General features: G+C 42.8%; 1 protein-coding gene across 6 annotated transcripts in view; it reads left to right on the top strand.

Moving 5' to 3' along the window:
* Positions 1–16221, top strand: part of myo3b (myosin IIIB) — a 756411-nt gene that overhangs the window by 200020 nt on the left and 540170 nt on the right. The gene's annotated exons all lie outside the window — the stretch shown is intronic.

Genomic DNA, 16221 nt, shown 5'->3' with positions numbered 1-16221 from the left:
TTCAGCCCATCAGCTGCGCCTTTCAAGCCCTGGCAACATTCTTGTAAATCTCCTCTCCACTCTCTCCAGAGCAATTATGTTCTTCCTGTAATGTGGTGACCAGAACTGTATGCAGTACTCCAGCTGTGGCCTAACCAGCATTTTATACAGTTCCAGCATGACATCCCAGCTTTTGTATTCTATACCTCGGCCAATAAAGGAAAGCATTCCATATGCCTTCTTCACCACTCTATCTACCTTTCCTGCTGCTTTCAGGGACCTGTGGCTATGCACTCCAACGTCTATCAGTTTCTTCTACCCCTCTCAATATCCTCCCGTTTATTGTGTATTCCCTTGCTTTATTTGCCCTCCCCAAATGCATTACCTCACACTTCTCCGGATTGAACTCCATCTGCCACGTTTCCGCCCACTCAGTCGAACAGTTGATATCATTATAGTCAATTAATTTCCTTATATGTGTGTCTAATGATGTAAATAAATCAATGTGGATTGACGTATCCACAAATTTTCATCCTTTTCCAAAGATGTTCTTCCTGGACAGAGATTGTTATAAATATGCTTAATTAAATCTAAAAGAATGACCTAGAAAAATGTCCTGAAAAATCTAATAATTGTAATACATTAATTGTTTTGGGATTTAAAAGAAAAAGGAATAATAGTTACCTAGCAAATGGTTAAAGAAAGGAAAGATCTGTTTCTGTTTGGATAAGCCAAGACCTGTCTACTGAAACAGGTGTTTGATGTTTAAGCAAATTATTCACATCATTAGCAACAAAGTGGCAGCATTTTATGATCCAATCTGTTCACTTGAGATCTGCTGAAATAAAAATATCTTTTGTGCCCTTGATAAACTCTTTCCTGGGTATAATATTCGCCATGTTTTATGGTAAGAATAATTGAAATAGGCACGTAGAAAATGGAGAGTTGAAATAATTTTATGACTCTTGCGTAAATTTATTAATGTGCAGTAATTAGCTTCACATGTTAGATCAATGCTGCCTATTAAGCCATGTTACTGGTTTTGTGCAAGATTGACCCATTTCATTTTGACCAGCTGTGATAATAAATTCTGATTGGACAACGTACAAATCATTATAATCCACTTAGTAAAATACAGTATTTTGGGAAACCTGCAAAAGCTATTACTTGGGTCTTAGTTGAGCACTTATAAGCAGACACTCACTGAGACAGGTGAAGGGTTTGAGTGAGGTGCTGCATGTTTGTAATCTTTTTATTCTGCACAGTAAATGTGAAACTGAGTAAATATAGGCTCCAGTATTATCCTTTCATGACAAGCTTTCTGGAGTTTAACATTAACTATAGTGCCTATTTTAATTGATTACTGTGTCTTAGTGTTTCTTGATAGATGTGGCAGAGCAGTTAGGGCTAGCTTGACTTCGGAATTCCTTTAAACAGTTATTTAATTTGTTACTGAATTTCCATTTTAAAAATGAGAAATTGTCAGTTCTTTTTATTATACAGTGAAAACTGTAAATTAGGGACACCTGCGGGACTAGCATCAGGTGTTCTTATTTTCAAAATGATCATGGTATGTACAGTAAACTGGATATCAAATATCCCAGGATTAGCTGTATCTTCTGCAGCGTTGATTCTTTTCTTGCTCTCACTTGGGAATCATGCCTAGTTCTGGAGTCCTGCCAGTGGGATGTGATTTCAGTTCATTCTCTGCTGCGTTTCCCAGTTCATTGCCATCCTGGAGTCCTTTTCCATTGAGGAAGGGATGTTTTGATTCTGGAATCTACAACATTGACAACCTGCACTGATGCGTGAGAAGTTCCAAGAACCAGGAGACCACCCGTGACCAGACGAAGAGGGGAAACTGATAAATTACAGCACAGGCAGCGATCTTGAGTACATGTCCTTCAGTATACAGATGGGCAGAATGTTTGCACTTGCTCCGGTGTTGATTTTTACTCTGATCTTATGTGGACATACAATCCCGATCATGGTGAATGCCTCAGATTGCATAATGGCATTGATATGTTGATTCAAGTTAACTAAGTGACATACTTGCTTGCTCTTTGTATGAGTCCACTCTTGATCCATGTCCTCTTGGCAATCTGTCTCTCTGTTGACCTGACGTACCTGCTTGGGCTTTAGTTGTGTGTCGGCATACCTTATGTTGCATTTGCCATCCTGCCTTGCAAACGTTCTCTCTGCATGTGATTTGCCACAATTCTTGTGTGCAGTATCTGAGCTCTGCCTTCTGTGCTGCCTTGCCCAATGTCCTCGCAAGCCACAAACTTTGCACTGGTCCTGGTACACTGAACAACTGCGAATTGGATAAGTCAGACCACATTTGCCACAAGGCTTAGCCGACTTCTGAGCATTGGTTACCAGGCCAATTGTCATAGCCGCCCCCAATGCTTGTAACTATTGGCGGCCATGTGTAGTGCATCTATGGTGTGCCCTTTCTCTTTTCTAGCAGGTCTTTTTGAAAGGCCTCTAGTGGTGTAGACATGATTGCTAGCTCAAGTTCTGAAGAAGGGTCACTGACCTGAAACGTTAACTCTGCTTCTCTCTCCACAGATGCTGCCAGACCTGCTGAGTATTTCCAGCATTTCTTGTTTTTGTTTCAGATTTCCAGCATCTGCAGTATTTTGCTTTTATTTCAGCGGTTCACCCTGTTAAGGCAGTAATACCAACACCTCAACCCTTGCTTGAAATCTTCGGGTCTTGGCATTGTTGGGACCAAGGCGGGAGGAGTGCAGTCTCACTTCTCCAAAGGTCACAACATATATTTAAATTTTCCCACTTACTGAAACCATCAATCATGTACTCTATTTTTCCCCCGGAAGGCTGAAGATTTCATAGAAGCTGGACTTTGCTTTGTTGTTGACAGTTCATTGAAAGGACACTGAGATGTTGTTTAAAAACAACCTTGCTGGAAGTCATGTACTTTAAACTTAATAAACAACAGAAACCTTGGTGACCTGGGCAAGATGTTTATAGAAACGTGACAAGGCAAGATTTATGAGGGTCAGGGGTTGTTTTTTTTTGCTTCTGAGAAGTTGTTTTGGACAGTTAGGGTGTGAACTATTTGGAAGACAGTTGGTTTTGCCTGCCAAGGAGAAAGAAACCACCCAGCTCACCTCTTTCTCTACCTCTTTGAAGAAAGCCTGTGAAGATCCAGTGTGGGAGAGCCTAAATCCCTGGTGCTGCATCTCTCCTGAGAAGCTGAAAAACCCTGTAATTCAACTGTGTGCCTGGCTGAAACCCCTGATGCCACATGTCTCCTGCAAAGCCTACCAGACAATTTCTCTCTATCTCCATAACGCATTGCTTCTGAAAAGATCCCAGTGACCCGTCTCCTTATACCCGGACGCCAGACAAAAGGAACATCTGACATCCTTCTGTATCTACTCTTTTTTTCCTTCAAGAATTAGCAAATATTTGGCCAAAGTATTCTTTTTTTTTGGTCTTTTTTTTGTAATAGATCTCTGCAGAGAGAATTTCTATATTTTTCTGTGTGTGTGTGGGGTGGGGGGGGGGTTATGGTGGGGGGAGTTTAAAAAGGGAACTTTCATACTTCAATCTGTGTGTTAATGCTTTGCTTCATTACTGGATAAGTCTTGTTTGATAAACTGATAATTTTGTTGTTTATTAATGAAACCTGGTTGGTGTATTTTATTCTGAGATAAAGAGTAGAGTATATGATTGACCGAATTGGTAACTGGGTAAACATTTAAAAAATATATGTTATGACCTGTGGAGAAGTGCCAATGGAGAGGTGCCAGGGACTCATCCCACCTCTGTTGTAACACTGATGCCATGTCTATTCTTCTTTGGCCTCCTTATCTCGAGAGACAATGGGTAAGCGCCTGGAGGTGGTCAGTGGTGTGTGGAGCAGCGCCTGGAGTGGCTATAAAGGCCAATTCTAGAGTGACAGGCTCTTCCACAGGTGCTGCAGAAAAATTTGTTTGTCGGGGCTGTTACACAGTTGGCTCTCCCCTTGAAATTATTTAAACTTTGAAAAAGTCTTAAAAACCTTCAGCTTATTTTTAAAAAAACACACATCAAAAGTCTCACTTCTGTATACTTTATTATAACTTTTTCCAATATAAATTCCACTGTCCACATTTATACTGGAAATTGCCCATGAAAATGTGCCATGCTGTACTTATACCCTCCTTCCAGTGACAGTGCTTTGGTGCCTCAGTTAGTGTCTCCTAGCTCATCAGCCTTGAATTGCACAGTGGCGGCGCAGTGGTTAGCACCGCAGCCTCACAGCTCCACCCGGGTTCAATTCTGGGTCCTGCCTGTGTGGAGTTTGCAAGTTCTCCCTGTGTCTGCGTGGGTTTCCTCCGGGTGCTCCGGTTTCCTCCCACATGCCAAAGACTTGCAAGTTGATAGGTAAATTGGCCATTATAAATTGCCCCTAGTATAGGTAGGTGGTAGGGAAATGTAGGGACAAGTGAGGATGTGGTAGGGAATATGGGATTAGTGTAGGATTGGTATAAATGGGTGGTTGATGGTCGGCACAGACTTGGTGGGCCGAAGGGCCTGTTTCAGTGCTGTATCTCTAAACTAAACTTCAATCTTTCAATTATCTCTACTTCCTTATTTTCCACATTGTCGTAAGATATGCTATTTAGCTATAAGTAATGCCAAATTACATCAAAGTAAGGACTGAATGCATGACTTTAAGATAGGGACTGAATTACATCTGCATCCCCTAATCCAAATCAACCCCACCCTCTAATCCTGCTCCACCTGAAGACTATGTTTAGATTTAACTCCCTGGGCTGGATTTTGTTGTGCCGGCGGCGTTCCTTGCGCCAGGCCAAAAAGCTGAGAGGAACGCAGCCTCGGCCTTTCAGAACCCCACCCCGGCACATCTTAATGGCGCTGTGGGACATAGGTGCCCAACAACAGGATCCTGGTCCCTTTAAAGACGGGGATCCTGCCTCCAAGAGCTGCTGGCCAATCAGAGGGCCGACAGCTTAGTATTATTAGCAGTGCCACCAGGAATAGTAGCCACTGCCGGTTCTATAAGAGGCCTAGGCCCCAAGATAAGTGAGGCGGGTCACCGGAGCCAGACCGGCAGGCCCTGATGAGGTGTGACGGGAGCTTAGGCATTTAGTGCAGGGGAGGATGGTTCATGAAGGTGGAGTGTTTCCTGGCGGGGGCTAGTGAGCTACAGATTGCCCATGGAGGAGAGCCTCCTCCCCAGGCCTGCAGGGAGTTTGCCTTGTTTTACTGGATGACCTCCCTGCGTGGCAGGGCACCCCTGTCCCAGCTCCAGCCACAGGTTAAATCCCAGCAGCAGTGGGAAGAGGCCCTTAGGTGGCCAGTAATATGCCACTTAAGGGCCTCAATTGGCCTCTGGGTGGGAAGGCCATCGTCGGCCTATCCCGCCCCCAACTAAATTACAGTACAACGGAAAGGTGAAGGGCCCTCCGTCTCTTGCCTCTCGCTGCAATTCTATGGGGTTCCTGCCACCAAACCCGTCTCCGGGGGACCCCTTAAATTCAGCCTCTTGTGTGCAGTGCCTCGTATAGATTTTAAAAATTTAGAGGCCCAGCTTGCCCTTTGTGCTCTTCAACTCTGCAGTGCCTCTAGTCCAATACAAACAGGCCTTCTTGCCTCTTCCATTGACACATTGGGTGAATTTTAACTTTAAAAAGGTGGGTTTGGGTCAGGGTTGGGGGAGGGGGGGGGGTGGGGTGCGGGGTGCGGGGAGCGTAGAAGTCTGAAAAATCTTTTTCCTGACCTCAACACACCCATTTTCAGCTTTAACCTAATTTGGGCAGGTGACCAACCTGCTTCAAGGAGGCAGGTTGAAACTTTATGATAATGAGGCTGTGAATCTCACTGTTATGCAGGTTTTCAATTTTAACTGTTGTCACCCAGGTTTTCCGATAGTTGGGGAACCTGCAACTTCATCAAGGTGAGGACTTAGTGGATTCAGGAGCGAAGTGCCTTCACATCTACCTCTTGGGTCCTGGGAGCTGCCTGAGAAGCCTCTATGAATAGCAACCCCCACCCCCCCCCCCCCCACCGCCAACCCAGACGTGTGAAATCCTCCCCCCTCGGGTTTGCAATCCACACCCACCCCACCATGCGGCCTCCAACCTGCACCCCTCCTCCCCCCAAAACTCTGCGCTGGGATCACCAGTCCACCTGATGAACCCCTACTCAGCCCCAACTGACCTCTTTGTCCCACCCATCTTCGATTGAAGTCCCCTAACCCCGTCCTCACCGCGTACTTACTTGTTGCTGTGGCCCTCACCAACCAGCTCGCCACCTGACTCGAGGACTAACTTGTCATTCTGACAGACCCACACCCTATGGGTCAGGTAAGTAAACATTCCCCCCATTGTCTAAGACACCTCCTGAAAATGGTTGTGGGAGGGGAATTCACCCACCTTTTTAAACCAAACCCTCCCATGTCATTTTACAATGTCCAGTGAATTGCATTCTGTTGGTAAGTGCAGGAATTTCTATTTCATCGATATGAGCAACGACACTTGATATCTTTTCTGGTAAAATATTGGTGGAAGAATTCCTCTGTGTGCTTTCAGAAACATTTATGAAGAGGAAATCTTCATCCTGTGGTACTGTAATATATTATGGAACAAGGAGTGCCTGTAATTGTTATCTTTTGTAACTCTTAATTATGGGATTTGTTAATTTTCTGATTTATCTTACAGATGAATGTAAATTATTGTTTCCCTATAGATTGGGAAACCATACTAGTTTCAAATATATAGTGATGCTAGCTTGATTGATTAATCTGTGTTTTTTCAGATGACAGTATTTATTTAGTGATACTTTATAATATGTGCATAATTGGATACTGTTGCTTCCACACTCTGGTTTGTTCACATTAATGAGGAAGTGTGAAATAGGTCTATCTCACTCGCAGGCTGTAATTCAGAAAACATCTTCTGTCTTAATTGATGAATGTTTTTACAGTTGAGAGACACTTGCATAATTTTCAAGGCTAGTGTGGATGCATTATAACAAGGTAAAAATAAAATTTGCTATTTTAGCTGCAAGCAAAACAAAACTGAATTTGCATTAGACATATTTAAAGATGATTCATAAAACCTAACTTTTTGGTCATGCTTTTGGTCGTCTGTCCAGATATCCCCTTCCGTGGCTCAATGTTTTTATTGTATTGCCTTGGGACATTTTACTATGTGAAATGTGCTGTATAAATATAATTTGTCATTGTATGAATTCATATAAAATATTAAAAGGTTTTATAATATTTATAAAAGGTTTCATGAGCAGTTGAAATGCCATAGCATACAAGGCTATGGGCCAATTGCTGGAAAATGAGATTGGAATAGATAGGTGCTTGATGGCCAGCATGGACATGATGGGCCGAAGGGCCTGTTTCTGTGCTGTATAACTCTATGACTCTACAATACTGTTTCCTGTTTTTATTAACTTTTCCCACTTTATCCCAGGCAGATTTCTCTATTCACAATTTGTGAAATGCACAGAAATCAAGTATTTATGAAAACATGCATCTGTTTTCAAAATGGATATCTGAGGATAATATTGAATTTCTTCCTGGTTATAGCCTTCTATGTAACATTTATGTTCAGTTATTAATGTGAACAATTAATTCAGCAAAATGTTTGCAGTCGTCCCACATTAGCTGTCTTAATATCATGGCATGGAAATTCTTGGGTTATTGATATGGCAGTGTAATGAGAGGTGCTTATGTCCAGTGAAATTGGAGGAGGCTAACCCCATCAGAAATCCCAGGATCAGGTAATTTAAACAATGTTGTCGGGGGCAAGAGTGATAATCCCACCAGTTGGGGGCCAATACTCTGGGTCTAAAGCCCTAAATAACTGAAACACTGAACTGCTTTACCAGTCATAAACTTTTAGCTTTATATTTAATATTGATGACCAAATAAGGAAATTAATAGTTATAACTTGATAATTCAGCTGTAGTAGTTAATAACAGATTAAGATCAAAAGTCTGAAATCAGATTTGGTCATTGACCCCATCAAGCTTGTTTCTTCTAGCACACCTTGTATAATTTACATGACAATTGATTCTATCCAACACATGTTGGTAGACTTTCTTCTTCCTGTGCCTGGGTGTATTAGACTGCTTGCTCGCAGCACATGGAAGAAAATTGGTTGGGAAGGATTGCTTATCCATAAAGGAGTTTGTCCAAATTTCTTTCCATTTAAATTAATGAACAGAAAATTGAGCAGGCTCCTTTACTGGTGTCTTCAGGCAATCCAATACACCCACATGCAGGAACTGGAAAATGTAGACCATAATCTTTTAAGGTAGGTAAGGAATCACAGGTAAATGATAGTCTGTGAAATTTCTGTCTGATCCCTTGAGGTAATTTATTGAAGCTCCAGGATGTACTCTCAAACTACGATTTATGTTATTTGACCCTTAACACTTTGTCCCACAGCTGACATTTCCATGGGCACAGAACCATAAAATCTATCATGATCCAGAGCATTTTATTAGTCACTTATCATGACAATTGACTGTTCCATTCTTCACAAGGTTTTCATCTAGATTGCTATTAAGGGAATTAAGCATTGACTGATTTTAAAAGGAGCTTATTTCACATAGTATGATAAATATTTCTCTTGTTTCATTAAAGAGTACATTTTGCATTTGTTCACCATTTGAACATAGTTTAAAATTCCTCATTGCATCTGCATTATTCATTCCTCGCAGCCTTTTACAATCTTAGCTATGCTCATTGAGCTTTTTTTTTAACTACAGTGAAAACAAGTTCATTTCTGTGAGCCCTCCTCATAATTTGCAGCTTTTAACTCACTATAATTATTGCTCTCATTCTATTCTGAATTTTTTTTTTTATTTCCAAAATATACTTTATTCATAAAAATCTGTAAAAATTACATTCCCAAACAGTTTAAAACAGCATCAAGTCAAAAAATACAAACAGTGCAAAGATGATCAGTTGCCTTCTATACAATCATGATTTGCCTCACAACCCTTCCATTTCATTGTCATGCCATATACATTTTTACATTTACAGCACACAAAATTTTCCCGATACAGTTCGAGGGGTTTCCCATGGATCCAGCCCCTCAGTTCAGCTTGGTGGGGGGACCTTACACTGTGGTCTTTCCCCATTGAGCCTTTGCTGCGGCTGCCCCCAGCTTTAGTGCGTCCCTCAGCACGTAGTCCTGGACCTTGGAATGTGCTAGTCTGCAACATTCGGTGGTGGACAACACTTTGCGCTGGAAGACCAGCAAGTTTCGGGCAGACCAAAGGGCGTCTTTCACCGAATTGATAGTCCTCCAGCAGCAGTTGATGTTTGTCTCGGTGTGCGTCCCTGGGAACAGCCCGTAGAGCACAGACTCCTGTGTTGCAGAGCTGCTTGGGATGAACCTCGACAAAAACCACTGCATCTCTTTCCACACCTGCTTTGCGAAGACACATTGCAGGAGGAGGTGGGCAACCGTCTCTTCCCCACCACAGCCACCGCGGGGGCATTGTGCGGAGGGGGCGAGACTTTGGGTGTGCATGAAGGATCTGACGGGGAGGGCCCTTCTCACCACCAGCCAAGCTACGTCTTGGTGCTTGTTTGAAAGTTCTGGTGATGAGGCATTCTGCCAAATGACTTTGACGGTCTGCTCGGGGAACCATCCGACAGGATCCACAGTCTCCTTTTCCCATAGGGCCTTGAGGACATTCCGTGCAGACCACTGCCTGATGGACCGGTGGTCAAAGGTGTTTTCCCGCAGAAACTGCTCCACGAAGGATAGGTGGTACGGCACGGCCCAACTGCATGGAGCGTTCCGCGGCAATGTGACCAGGCCCATCCTTCGCAACACCGGGGTGTTGCACACGAAGGTGGTCATCAGGACGAGGGCCATGTTAGGTACATTTTTCCCGCCCTTATCCAGAGATTTGAACATCGTGTCCCTCCGGATCCGGTCCATTTTAGATCCCCAGATGAAGCGGAAAATGGCTCTGGTGACCGCCACAGCGCAGGAGTGCGGTATGGGCCAGATCTGCGCCATGTACAGCAACAACATGAGCGCCTCGCACCTGATGACCAGGTTCTTGCCCACAATGGAGAGAGATCGCTGCCCCCACATGCTCAACTTTTGTTGTACCTTGGCTACTCACTCCTCCCAGGTTTTGGTGCACGCCCCGGCCCTTCCGAACCATATCCTCAGCACCTTCAGGTAATCTGACCTGACGGTGAAGGGGACAAAGGATCGGTCAGCCCAGTTCCCAAAAAACATGGCCTCGCTCTTGCTGTGGTTAACTTTGGCTCCTGAGGCCAGTTCGAACTGGTCGCAGATGCTCATCAGTCTGCGCACGGACAGCGGATCTGAGCAGAAGACGGCGACGTCATCCATGTACATCATGTAGGTGTGCGATATCCTGTCAAAAGCCTTCTCCTGGTCCAGGCTGATGAGGCAGGTGTCCACCCTCCTGTCCCATACGTAGGTGATCGTATCCCTGAGTAGCGCGAGACTATCAGAGATCTTCCTGTCGGGTACAGTACAGGTCTGATCGGGGTGGATCACCAACTCCAGAGCAGACTTGACTCGACTGGCTATGACTTTGGACAGAATCTTGTAGTCAACATTAAGCAATGAGATGGGCCGCCAATTTCTGATTTCTGCCCTCTCCCCCTTCCGCTTGTAAATGAGGATGATGATGCCTTTCCTCATGGATTCTGACATGCTGCCGGCCAGGAGCATACTCTCGTATACTTCCAGCAGGTCCGGGCCAACCCAGTCCCACAGGGCCGAGTACAACTCGACCGGTAAGCCGTCGCTTCCGGGAGTTTTACTCGTCTCGAAGGACTCGACGGCCTTTGTCAGCTCGTCCAGAGTTAGCGGCTTGTCCAGTCTCTCCCTCCTGCTGTCATCTAAGACCTCTGTGATAGATGACAGGAAGGACTGGGAGGCTCTGCTATTCTGAATTATCCTACGTATTATAGAATCATAGAATGGCAACAGCACAGAAGGAGGCCATTCAGCCAGTTGTGTCTAGTTTAGTACACTACTATTCGGGTGCATGTGTTAATAGATGGAAATTAGAAAAACGTAAAATTAAAATTAAAGTAGCAGCCTTATAATTAATTAAGACATGCAAGCAGAAGGAAGTAAGAAGCTGGTAGATCTACTGTTTTGTTTTATTTTTAAGTGGTAAGTTTTATTATATTACCAAGCTTTAAATTAGTACAGTAAGTGTTGGTGAGGAGAGGCCTTAATTTAAAAACCAAGCAAATAATTAATTAGTTATTTAAAACACAATCAGGATGGCAGGGCAGGTGATGCGTTGCAGCTGCTGTATGTGGGAGCTTGTGGACATCAATATGATCTACGGCAACCAGGTCTGCAGTAAGTGTCTACAGCTCGAGGAGCTTCGGCTCAGAGTTAATGAGCTGGAGGCTGAGCTACAGACACTGCGATGCATCAGGGACGGGGAAAGTTACCTGGACACTTTGTTCCAGAAGGCAGTCACACCCCATAGGATAACGTCTTCTGATTTGGTCAATGGTCAAGGACAGGGGAATGAAAGTGTGAATAAGGCAGGTAGGGAGATCGGGAAGGCAGAGGTGGAGGAGTGTCAGCCCTTGCAATTGTCCAACAGGTTTGAGGTTCTTTCAGCTTGTATGGATGAGAGCGAGCGCTGCAGGGTGGATGACCAAACTGACTATGTCACCGTGGTACAGGAAGCCATTCAAGCAGGGGGAGTAAATAGGAATGTAGTGTTAGTAGGAGATAGTATAGTCAGGCACAGCCAAAAACAAGAGTCCAGAAGGCTATGTTGCCTAGGGGCTAAATTAAAAAGCAGAACCTCAAAGGTAGTAATCTCTGGATTATTACCTGACCCATGAGCAAATTTCCATAGAGTAAATAAGATTAGAGAGTTGAATGCGTGACTCAAAGATTGGTGTGGGAGAAATGTGTTATGATGCATGGGGCACTGGCACCAGCACTGGGGAAAGTGGGAGCTTTACCGTTGGGGTGGTCTTCATCTGAACTGTGCTTGGACCAGTGTTCTGGTGAGTCATATATCTAGGGCACTAGAGAGGACTTTAAAGTAAATAGTGGGGGTGAGGGATCAAGAGAGGGAAGATGTGATAGTTTAAAGAGAGCAAGATAGCAATAAGGATAATGATAATCAGAGTGTGGCAGGAAGGGACAGAGCATACAAACTTAAGAGTGCACAAGCACAGTGGTGCAATGGTTAGCACCGCAGCCTCTCAGCTCCAGCGACCCGGGTTCAGTTCTGGGTACTGTCTGTGCGGAGTTTGCAAGTTCTCCCTGTGTCTGCGTGGGTTTCAGCCAGGTGCTCCGGTTTCTTCCCACAGCCAAAGACATGCAGGTTGATATGTAAATTGGCCATTGTAAATTGCCCCTAGTGTAGGTAGGGGAATGGTGGGGATGTGGTAAAGAATATGGGGTTAATGTAGGATCAGTATAAATGGGTGGTTGTTGGTCGGCACAGACTCGGTGGGATGAAGGGCCTGTTTCAGTGTTGTATCTCTAAATAAATAAATAAAAAGCAGATAGGGCTAGAGGTTGTGAAGTAACGGCGGGGGGGGGGTGCGGGGGGGGGAGGCGGGGAGGCGGTTTGGGTGGGTTCAGGTGAAGGAAGATTTCGAAATCCAATGAGAAAGGTCGAAGCATCAGAACAGTATAGCATTGTAGGTAAATGCAAGCAGAATGGGACGGGAACACAGAGTAGGCTGGAGGGACAGAGACTTTAACAAAAGTTATACATCAGCGAATAAGGTCATTGCATGGAATAGAAGTAAAAAAAAAATGAAATTAAAGGTTCTTTATCTGAATATGCGAAGCATCTGCAATAAGATAGATGAACTCGTGACACAAAGAGAAGTAATTGATTTAGATTGAATTGCCATTACAGAGACATGGTGATCAAGGTTGGGAAATAAATATTCCAGGGTACACAATGTTTCAGAAAGACAGACAGAATGGCAAAGAAGGAGGAGCAGCCTTGATAATAACGGGTGACATAAGGACATTAGTTAGAAAGGATCTGGCCTCAGAAGATCATGAAGTAGAATTAGTATGGGTGGAAATTAGGAATAGCAAGAATCAGAAAACACTGGTGAGAATAGTTTATAGGACCCCTCACAAAAGTTATACCATTGGACAGAGCATTAAACAAGAAATTATTGGAGCTTGTAGCAAAGGCAATATAATAATTGTGGGGGCTTTAATCTTCATATGGACTGGGACCTTCATATAGACTGGGACAATGAAATTGGCAAGAGTGGTCTAGAAGATGAGTTTGTAGAATGCTTTTGGGACAGTTTCTTGGAGCAATACGTTGTGGAACTGATGAGGGATAAAGTTCTCTTAGATCTAGTATTGTGTAATGATGCATGGTTCATTAGTAATGTCATAGTAAAAGCTCCACTGGGAAATAGTGATCATAATACCATTGAATTCCATGTTAAGTTTGAAAGTGACATACTCCAATCACAAACAAGAATCTTAAACTTAAATAAAGCCAATTACGTAGTTATGAGGGGAGAACTAGCTAAGGTAATTTAGGTAAATAGACTAAGAGGTTCCACTAAGGTGGTAAATGAACAGTGGGAAACCTTCAAAGAAACAATTCAAAATATTCAACAAAAATATATTCCATTGAAAAACAAAATCTCAGCCAGAAAGTCACATCCGTGGCTCACTCAGGTAGTTAAGGATAGTATTAGATTAAAGGAAGAATCTTACAATGTTGCAGAAAAGAGTAGCAAGTCTGAGAATTCGGAGTGTTTTGGAAACCAGCAAAGGGCCACCAAAAAGTTGATAAAAAAAGAAAAAATAGAATGAGCGTAAACTAACCAATAACATAAAAACAGATTGTAAGAGCTTTTACATGCATTTAAAAAGGATGAGAGTAGCTAAAGTAAACGTTGGTACCTTAGAAGCAGAGACAGGAAAAATTATCATGGAGAATGAGGAAATGACAGAGGCATTGAACACATATTTTGTGTCTGGCTTCACAGTAGAAAAACAAAGTTTCATACCAGAAATAGATGGTAACCTAGGCTAAAAAGAGTGAGGAAATTAAGGAAATGAATATCAGCAGAGAAAAAGTATTGGAGAAACTTGAGGGACTAAAATCTAACAAGTCCCCGGGACCAGATGGCCTACATCCTAGGGGTCTAAAAGAAATAGCTGCAGAGATAGTGGATGCACTAGCTATGATTTTCCAAAATGCCTTAGATTTGGGAATGGTCCCATCAGATTGAAAGTTAGCAAATGTTACATCACCTTTCAAAAAAGAGAGAGAGAGAAAACGGGGAACTACAGGCCAGTTAGCCTAAAATCTGTAGTTGGGAAAATGCTGGAATCTATTATTAAGGAAGTCTTAACAATGCACTTAGAAAAGAACAGTATGATTAGAACATGGTTTTACGAAAGGGAAATCCTGTTTGACAAAGTTATTAGAGTTTTTTGAGGATGTAACTAGTAGGGTAGATAAAGGGGAACCAGTAGATGTAGTTTACCTGGATTTCCAAACGGCATTTGATAAGATGCCACACAAAAGGTTAGTAGGCAAGATAAGGGCTCATGGAGTTGGGGTAATATATTAGCATGGATAGAGAATTGGTCAACGGACAGGAAGCAACAAGTGGGCATAAATGGGGCATTTTCAAGTTGGCAGGCAGTGAATAGTGGAGTGCCGCAAGGATCAGTGCTGGGATCTTATTTATTTACAATCTATATTACTGACTTGGGTGAAGAGACAGAGAGTTATGTATCTAAGTTTGCTGATGATACAAAGCTAGGTGGAAAGGTAAGCTGTGGGAAGGACACAGAGAGACTGCAAAAATATATAGATAGGTTAAGTGAGTGGGCAACAAGATGGCAGATGGAGTATAATGTAGGGAAGTGTGAATTTATTCAGTTTGGTCGTAAGAATACAAAAGCAGAATATTTTTTAAAAGGTGTGAAACTTGTAAGTGTTGATGCTCAAAGAGTCTTGGGTGTGCTTGTACAAAGAACGCACAAAGTTAGCATGCAGGTACAGCAAGCAATTAGGAAGGCCTATGACATGTTGGCCTTTTTTGCAAGGGTATTGGAGTACAGGAATAAAGCAGTCTTGCTACAATTGTACAGGGTTTTGGTGAGACCACATCTGGATTACTGTGTGCAGTTTTCATCTGCACATTTAAGAAAGGATATACTTACATTGGAGAAGGTACAGTGAAGGTTGACTAAATTTGTCCCTGGGGTGAGGGGGTTGTCCTATGATGAGAGGCTGAGTAAATTGGGCCTATACTCTCTGGAGTTTAGAAGAATGAGAGGTGGTCTCATTGAAACATACAAGATTCTTAAGGGGCTCGATAGGGTAGACACTGAGAGATTATTTTCGCTGGTTGGGGAATCTAAAACGTGGGGCACATTCTCAGGATGAGGGCCGATCATTGAGACTGATATGAGGAGAAATTATTTCACTCAAAGGGTTGTGAATCTTTGGCATTTTCTACCCCAGAGAGTTGTGGATCTTCCATTGTTGAATACATTTAAGGCTGGGATAGATATTTGGTATCTCAGGGAATCAAGGAATATGGTGAGTGGCCGGGAAAGTGGAGTTGAAGTCTGCGATCAGCATGATTGTATTGAATGGCAGGACAGGCTCGATGCGCCATCTGCTCTACTCCTGTTTCTAGTTCTTGTGTTCTTGTGTAAGAGTTACTCAGCTAGTCCCACTCCCTTGCCTTTTCCCCATAACCCTGCAATTTATTTCTCTTCAGATAATTATCTAAATCCCCTTTGAAGGCCACGATTGAATCTGCCTCCACCATACTCACATGCAGTGCATTCCAGATCCTAACGACTCGCTGTGTGTAAAAAAAAAAAAATCCTCATGTCACTTCATGTTTACATGTCCTTTTGAAAATGGGTTGCCCAAAATTGTGCATACTGTTTAAAATATTGCTACAACATTTTTTTTGTCTTTAAGTAAGTGGCATTGAGATTTATTTGAATATTTTAACAGCCTCATTGATCATAGTTTTACATTTCTGACATGATAACAAAAATGATTGTTGAAACTTGCAGAGTTTGGTAAAATGTTACAAAATATTTTGAACTTTTTCAGGTTTTGATTAATACATTTCTCCATCACACTAGTTATAAAATGATACAGGTTTGTTTCCTTCAGTATTGTTATTTTCATTTTCTTTTCATTTCAAATTGAAGTTTCTCAGTTCATCTCCAATGAAGG

This window comes from Heterodontus francisci, chromosome 7, assembly GCF_036365525.1.
Source record: "Heterodontus francisci isolate sHetFra1 chromosome 7, sHetFra1.hap1, whole genome shotgun sequence".
NCBI lineage: Eukaryota > Metazoa > Chordata > Chondrichthyes > Heterodontiformes > Heterodontidae > Heterodontus > Heterodontus francisci.
This window is presented reverse-complemented; position numbering and strand designations above follow the sequence as displayed.